The 8,647-nt window shown below is 42.8% G+C and overlaps 1 pseudogene; it reads left to right on the top strand.

Moving 5' to 3' along the window:
* The first annotated feature begins 2,954 nt into the window (after positions 1–2,954).
* LOC103731433 lies at positions 2,955–4,398 on the top strand (annotated as a pseudogene).
* The last annotated feature ends 4,249 nt before the right edge of the window (positions 4,399–8,647 follow it).

Here is an 8,647-nt window from a genome sequence, read left to right as displayed (position 1 = left end):
AAAACTTCCAACAGAAGACAATAAGAGTAATGTTCAAAATGTCCTCTGAAACAAGAATGTTTATCTCACACGGTTAGAGTATTGTCCATAATACTAAGAAGCTGTTTGAAGAGTGCTCTGAGCTATAAATACTATAATAAGTAGAGCAAATCAATATTTATGACATCAGGTTGGAAAAGCTTTTCTCTGGTAACAGGACACACATGAATTACCTTTTCTTTAAAGATAAAGGATATCATTGGGTCTTTTTCATTCAGCTAACCTTTGGCACTTCATATCAAACAAAATAAAAATCAACTGACCTTTCCACCTACTTCCCTCCACCAGTTCTCTTCCCCAGCTTGCTCTATCTGGTACCACCAATCTTCTGGCTAAGCCACCAGAGAATCAAAGTTGAAAAGATTTGATTGTGATCTACTTCAAATTTCTGCCTCACTCAGGAAACACTCTGACAGCATGGTTAAGATACAGTACTATGCCAGAGCCTAAGAACAAGGAACCCCATATCTGGCCTCATGAAGCCTCCAGCAAGATGTACAACAGGAGGCAGCTGCGGCTGGCCTTCTCAACCGACTTGGAGGTGGCACTATTGCTTGTCTCCTGACTGACTGATTAGCTTCCAACACCCAATTCCCGAGACAAGACCAGAAAGGACCTTCATCTACACCTAAGCAGCTGGTCCACAGGCAACCCAGGGTATTCTGAGCATGTCACCCTGTGAGCCTCCATTTCCTGAAAAACGAGAGTCGATAACCCCCTGTTCTGTTGTCATGGTATTGTCATAAAAAACAGATCACTATGAAGATCTCTGTAACCTACTAAGTTCCCTGTACTGATTAGCCACTCTGTTTTAAGCTAAAGAAAGAAATGATTCCCCTAATGGTAGAATTTTAGACTTTGATATGCAAAGGAAGATCTTTGGGCTGGGAGTTGACAAGAAAATTCACCAAGCCTCCCCCCATCAGATTTGCTCATAAGTACAAGACTAGACTGAGTCAGCAAGGTGGCAAGCAGTGCTCCTAACAACCTCCTGGGGGCTGCAGATTTTGGATCCAGGCAGATCTAGACTCAAAATACCTTACCTACAAGTTATCAGTTTGGCAACCTTATGAAAATCCTTAATTTAAGCTATTATTTTCTCATTTGTAAATCAGGTTCTTTTTCAAAACTAGAATTACTCTTATCTGAGAAGAGCTTTTCAGAAGAGGAGCACTCTTTGCTTAAACAAGACATGGGAATACAAGAACCAGTTTGCAGATAGGAAGAATGAAACAGGATTGTAGAGAGAAGCAGAGACCCAGATGAAAGGACCCAATTCCCTGTGGTCTTCTACTTCCAAGTAGCAGAGCTGCCAGAGTCCACTGAACCCTGCCATATGGTTCTGGGCACACTTTTGAGCTTTTATTTTTTTTAAGATTTATTTATTTTTATGTTTGAGTGTTTTGCTTGCATGTGTGTAAGTGTACCACATGTGTACAATGCTTTCAGAGGCCAGAAGAGATTGTCACATCCCTTGGAACTGGAGTTACAGATGTGTGTTAGCTGCCGTGTGGTTCTGGGAACTGAACCTGGGTCCTTTGCTAGAACAGTCAGAGCTCTTAACTGCTGAGCCATCCCCTAGCACCACCTTTGAGCTTTAAAGTAAGCTCTTTATGCTTCCCTCAGGTCAAGTCAGTTTCTCTTTCTCATAAGAAGAGAAGCCAGTGTCTTTTAAGTATTCTTTGGTTTTCTTGATCTAGTATCCCAGGAAACTATCCATTCACTTTCAGGCAGGACTTGCAAAGCCTGTCTTTTACTCACAGTTGAAAGGCAGTAGTAAGTAGGAACAGATTCTTCAATACCATGGAGGCATTCTGGCATTTTTCTAAACTGGAGAATGAGTACACTGCCAAATTTGAGCATTAGCAATATTTATTGTGAATGAACCCAGTCAAAATTCTGAAAACACTTTGAAAACAAGTCCAACAAAACAGAATGTATCATATTTGTCACCTAAAGTATTTACATTGTTGCAGTTTCCTTTCTGTTGCTGTGTAAAACACTCTGACCAAAAGCATCTTAGGGGAGGAAAAGGCTTATTTCCACTTACAGGTTACAATCCCTCCATTGAAGGAAGCCAGAGCAGGAATTCAGACACCTGAAGCAAAAACCATGGAATAACACAGCTTGCTGGCTTACTCAGAAGCTCATGCTTAGGTAACTTACTTTTTTTTTTTTTTTTTTTTTTTTTTTTTCCGTCTTTTTGAGACAGGGTCTCTGTAGCCCTAGCTGGCATGAAACTCACGATGTAGACCAGGCTGGCCTTGAACTCACAGAGATCCGCCTGCCTCTGCCTCCCAAGTGCTGGGACTAAAGGCATGTGCCACCACTCCCGGCTAGGTAACTTATACAACCCAAGATCACCTGTTCAGGGAGTGGTTCACCCTACAGTGGGCTGGGCCCTCCAACATCAATTAACAGTCCAGAAAATCCCCCACAGACATGACTGTAGGCCAATTTGATCTGGGAAATCCCTCAGTTGAGTCACCCTTCTCAGGTGACTCTAGACTGTCAAGTTGACAGTTAAAACTAACTAGGACATATGTTAAATAGTTCTAAAGTTATAATTATTTTAATAATATCACTTAAGAAAACTTAGCCATTGACCCAATTTCCATAAGATTGACAGCTTTATTTTACAAGATACAGTTGAATGAATACCAATGATTGCCCACCCCAGGTCTGCCTTATCCCCCTTGTTCATTCTCAGAACCCCAATGTTGCTCAGATTGACAGTTTCTTTTGAGTGTCAGTGTTTCATGAGAGTTTGGTCATGACTGATCACGACTAATTCCTCCTACATAAATTCTAGCCAATGGGGTATAAGAGTTGAGAGGCCACCTTGAGAGGAAACCTGCTGCCCGCCTTCTCCCGCAGGTGGCGTCCTCGGATTTGTTTCAACAATCTGTTAAAACATGGTGGATTACTGTGAAGTTCTAGGCCTGCAGAGACATGCCTCACCCCAGGATATCAAAAAGGCATACTGGAAGCATATAGTGCACGCATGCTGGGCACCCTGGTGCGGCGCGGGGATCAGTCCCCTGGTCTCAGCCGCACGCCGTGGAAGAAGGCGGGTCTGGCCCCGCGGGCTTCTCCATGTCTCTGTGGGTCTCTGCTGCTGGAGTGTTGTCCAGCCGTATACCGCCTTAATTTCCCCCCGTGTGCTTTCCTCTTGATGCGAGATCCACTGGCCTCTAGATCACGCGGGAGAGCGCGAGGCGGCTGAAAGCTGGGATCTGTGAGCCAGTGACGGAGGTATGCTGCCTCTGAAGAGGCTGGATCGCCAGTAAGACACAGGACTCTGCTTAGTCCGTGTCACAGCTTTTATTAAGTGTAGCTTCAAGTGATCCAGCTCTCTGATATTGAGAGAAGACTGGGATATTTATACCATGGGGGTAGTGGTAAAAGCTTTGGCTGATAGATACTTTGTGAGGCATTCTATTTGCATATGGAAGTGGGTTTCTGCCATGCTGCCAGACTGCTGACTGCTTGAAAAATCACACAAGAAAACATGGTATTCCTAGAGCCAGAGGCCATGTTTATGTTATGGCATTTGTGGCGGGCACTTCAAAAGGAGAGTCTGGAAAAAATGCCAGGAAAGCACCCCGCTATGAAAGGAGTCTCAGCACATAACTCCGAGCTCGTGAGCTATCCGGATATGAAGAGACTTCTACTTCACATAACAGAGGCCCCCAACAGAAGCAGGCACTCAAGTGGCACCCAGACGAAAATCCTGAGCATAAAGAAGAAGCGAAGCGAAAGTTCAAACAAGTAGCCAAGGCCTACAAGGTGTTATCAGATGCTAAGAAGCGGGACATCTGTGGCAAATATGGCAAAGAAGGATTAGATGGGGGGGGTCACTTTGACAGTCCGGTTGAGTTTGGCTTCACATTCCAAAACCCAGATGATTTCACATTCCGAAAGCCAGATGAGATCTTCAGGGAATTTTTTTGGTGGCAGGGACCCATTTTTCATTCAACTTCTTTGAAGACCCATTTGGTGATTTTTTTGGTAACCGAAGGGGTCCCTGAGGTAGCAGAAACCGAGGCACAGGCTCCTTTCTCTCTGCCTTCTGTGGATTTCCATCATTTGGAGGTGGATTTTCTTCATCCGATACAGGATTCACTTCGTGCAGATCACTGGGTCACAGGGTTTCACAGCATCCTTCTCTTTTACATCATTTGGTGGCAGTGGGATGGGCAACTTCAAGTCAATATCAATTTCTACTAAAATACTTAATGGCAAAACTACAAAAAGAAATGTGGAGAATGGTCAAGAGAGAGTAGAAGTTGGGGAAGACCACCAATTAAAGTTCTTGATGGTAAATGGGAGCAGCTGCCACGCTTGGATAACAAGTAATTCAACACACACATTTGACAATGTTAATAACAAGCACCATTTGAGGATTAACAAGAACATTTTTTTGAAGATTTCAAATGAACTCGACCTTCGTTATAACTGTACCTATCTAAAGTATTTATAAACAGCTCATTGGAGCCCCTGTTTGTCATAGACTTTTGAGTTTGTTATTGGGACCACACAATAGGACCATTTTGGCGGGGGGGGTCTTTAAAATTGTTGTAATCTCTTTATGCACTTTGCTTTTTATAAACGTAATCCAAGGTGAGCCTGTGACTCTGAGTAGTGCTAGGAGAAGGCTGTTCTCTAACACCAGCATGGATCAGCTTCAGTTGTGTTGATGTGAGCCATAGTGTCAGCCTGCTGTGAAGTCAACATTGCCAGGAGGAATCTTCTACGGAAGTATTTCATTTCTTTAGTATTGACAATTATTTCTCCATCAATGGTAATACATTTCTGATTTAGTATAAATTAAGGATGTTGTCTAGTTGTGCATGAATCCTGGCAAGTTCGGTAACTGTTTAAATATGTAATATTAAGCTTAGGTTTAAAAGCTGGTAAATTGGGGCCTTTGTCATTTGCTTTAAAAAAAAAAAGAGTTGAGAGTCATAGGGAAAGTATCCTTCCAAGAAAATAAAAATGAAAAGACAGTCCTGTCTTTCTCTGGATGCTGACACTTGTGACCATAGGACAAGCAAAGCTAACACACAGGGAATGATAAAAGAAAACAGCTAAAGAATCTGCATCTGGTTCTCCAGTCACTTTAGTGACACAATCTGCCACCAGTAGACACTTAAGTGAATAATAAATATTCTGAATATTCAACCAGCTATTTCAGTTTTATCTATGGCCCAGGGTTGAAAGCATCCCAACTGATTCTGTTATATCTAGCCTCCTCTTTTAAATAATGATAACATTTGGCAACTTCTAACATTCTTACATGTCTACAGAAATGAGTTGAGTAAAAATAATCACTCAGCTCTTCTCTTACCACCCTTAAAAGTCTCATATGTTCCAAGAAAGAAAATGTCTTTGAATTCCTCCTGTCATCTGCTGTTTTGTACAGAGAATGTACCAACATAGGCCACTGCCCACTTTATGCCGCCTCCACACACTTCTGTCCAAGGACACCCTGTTAAAACTCTCTATTTAGAGAATTTCCGTCCCCCACGCCCACTGTTATCATGCATGACTGTTTTGAGAGTTTTCTCTTTTCCACCCTCCTCTTTCTCCATCCTTAGCATCTCTAATTTAGAGTTTTCCCTTAGTGGTCCCTAATAGAGCTGTTTGTGCTTGGGTGTTGTTGCTAATTGGCAACATAATTTTTTTTAAACAAAACATCTTCCAATGGGAAGAATCCATTTTTCCATGAGTGGTACCCCAAGTGTCTAACTTTATGATTCATAAGTGGTTGTTTCCTTCAAATAAATCTTGTCATGATGGATGTGCAATGGTGCCTTCTCTAGATACCAAAGACTGAGGAAAGAAAATGTACTCCACTTACATAATAGTATTATTTCAATAAGGTCATGACTGCTATTTCTTTGAAGGTTATTTATTGACTTCACTTTCATGGACTAGTCTTTTGTATGAATCCAGGAGCTATCTTCTAGCCCCAGTTATTTCCACTTATGCATCTATCCAAACAAATATGCCTTTGTCTTTTGGTCCTGCTTCCTACAATGCATTTTAAGAAGTCAGGCTGATCAAGTAACTCTAAATATAGTAGGTGACTCAGCAACTTTTATACGTTTATGCTTTCTTTATATGCTTATGACAGTGTGCATGTTCTTGCTCTCCCAAGTTCTATGTCTTTACCTTAACCCACCTGCTCTCACCCCCCAGAAGTATACACAGTGCTTTAATAACATTTCACACCATAAAAATTAAAACACCTGCCTACATGTTTGTTTTTTAAAATAAAGTAGTGTACATTGCTAGCTTCACTGTTTTCTTTCTTGTGGAATTATTCAGCTTTTACATTTGACTTCATTTTAGGATTGGATCAATAGTTACAGTTTGGCACGTTAGTGAGATATAAGCTATGAATGTATTAATATGAAATTCTTCAAATAAGAAATAATGTGATCTTGCCAGGTGTGGTGGCACACACCTTGAATTCCAGCACTTAGAAGGCAGAGGCCAGGGGATCTTGGTGAGGTGGAAGCAAGCCTGGTCTACACAGGCCACCTGGGGCTACAGCAAGACACTGTCTCAAAAATGGAGGAGGATGAGAATGAGGAGGTGGGGGGAGAAAGAGAAAAAGATATAATGCAATGTATAGTTCTGACACTAATCCTAAATCCTGAAACATATTCAGAGACTGATGTGGTGGGAATGATCAATGTCTGCCATAGGCTTAGGTATTTGAATACTCAGTCCCCAGTTTGTGGTGCTGTTTGGGGAGGTTATGGAACTTTTAGTATGGGATAGAGCCTTGCAGGAGGAAGTACGTCACTGGGGGTAGACTCAGAGAATTTCCAGTCTCACCCTACTTGTAGTTTGCTCTGATTCAGGTTATGTGACCTCTCAGCTTTTTGCTCCAGCTGCCTGCTGCCATGCCTCCCATACCATTATGGAGTCTCCCTCTGGAACCAGAGCCACAGCAACAGAAAGGTATCTAATACTGCTGATTTCCCCACTTAACTATCCCACAGCTTCCTCCAGTGAAAAATTTAGCCACTTCTACCTGTTAACGAACCTGCTAGTCATCTCAACACCAAACTCTTTCACATCTAAACTATGTCTAGGTGCTATCCTCTTCTTTCACTCCCACTGAGATTATCAAGCACAATCTAGCCTCGGTTTACATTCCCACTTCATGCCCAGAGCTAAGCTGTGAGAATGACCTTCTTGAAGGCAGATCCTAGCCCCACCTCCAAGACTTTCCAGTTCCCTCTCTGCTTCTTCAAAATGCTTTGTCCTCTAGGGTGGTACAAGAGGGTTTTCTGCCATGTGGAGATGGCATAACTCTTAGTAAAGGAGCATTTTCTAGAGTCTGATAGCTAGGAATTGAACTCTGGCTCTACCATTTACCAGGAGTGAGTTACCAAGTTGTGACCTGGAAGTTCCTCTGACAAGCCATGGTCCCGTTTCCTTCCCATGCTCTGTGGAAGGAGTCAAGCCCATTAAGGGGAGTGGCTATGGATATATAAGCCAGGAGGGCCTATGGATATAAAAGCCAGGAAAACCATAAGGCTGCTCTCACTATTTTGTGTGGCTGTCGGGCCACAGGATTTATGTTTGGGTGTGGACTTTCAAGCCTAGCTGTGAATGGGGTAGTCACCATTTTTTGAATAGAGCACGGCAAACTGCAGGGCAAGATGTCACTCACAGATGCCCTGCTGATCTCGGGGGCTTCTTGGGGCGAGATAAGGCACTCAGGCCAGTGAGGCCAGGCAAGGCAGCATTTAAAAAGCTGATGGAGACCTCAAGGTGGGTCAAGCTGGTGGTGGGTGTTCCAAATATAAGCCTATGAGAACCTTGGTCTCTGTAAGTCACCCCCTTTCCTGGATGTCATATAAACTATGCAAAAGCCAAATAGAATGCCTTATGTTGGTTTGTCAATCTGCATCAGAACCAAGAGACCCTGAGTGAAGGAGGGTCTCCCAGCAGGAAGGGGAAAATTTAGTGAAACACAAGTCAACTCAATTTAATTTCTTCTCCTATAAAATGGCACCAAGCAAGAGTACTTCTCAAATTAAGTCAGCCAATACATGTCAACACTTGGGATAGTTAAGCCTGATTGTCAATTTGACAGGGTCTAGAGAATCACCTAGGAGACAAGCCTCTGAGCAAGCCTTCAGGGGCTTATCTAGATTAGGTAAACTGAGGTAGGAAGACCCATTTTTTTTATTTTACTTATTTATGTGTATGAATGTATTGCCTGCATATAGGTAAGTGCACCTGTGTCCTTCAGTGCCCACAGAGTTCAAAAGAGGGTGTTGGATCCCCTGGAACTGGAGTTATGGACAGTTGTTAACCACCATGTGGGTGCTGGGAATCAAACCTGGGTCCTCTGCAAGAGCAGCCAGTACTCTTAACCTCTGAGCCATCTCTCCAGTCCTGAAGACCCATCTTAACCGTAGGCAGTGAGCTATGCCATTATATGTCTTTGGGTCCTGAACTGAGGATTAAAAGGGAAAAGCAAGCTGAATACAAACAGTTATCAGTCTCTACTTCCTGGCTATGGACACTGTGACAAGCTGCCTCAAGCACCTTCCTCTATGACCTTTCTGCCATGATGAAC

This window comes from Nannospalax galili, unplaced genomic scaffold (genome assembly GCF_000622305.1).
Source record: "Nannospalax galili isolate Female #2095 unplaced genomic scaffold, S.galili_v1.0 scaffold674, whole genome shotgun sequence".
Taxonomy (NCBI): Eukaryota; Metazoa; Chordata; class Mammalia; order Rodentia; family Spalacidae; genus Nannospalax; species Nannospalax galili.
The sequence above is the reverse complement of the archived record's forward strand: the minus strand, read 5'-3'. Positions and strand labels throughout refer to the sequence as shown.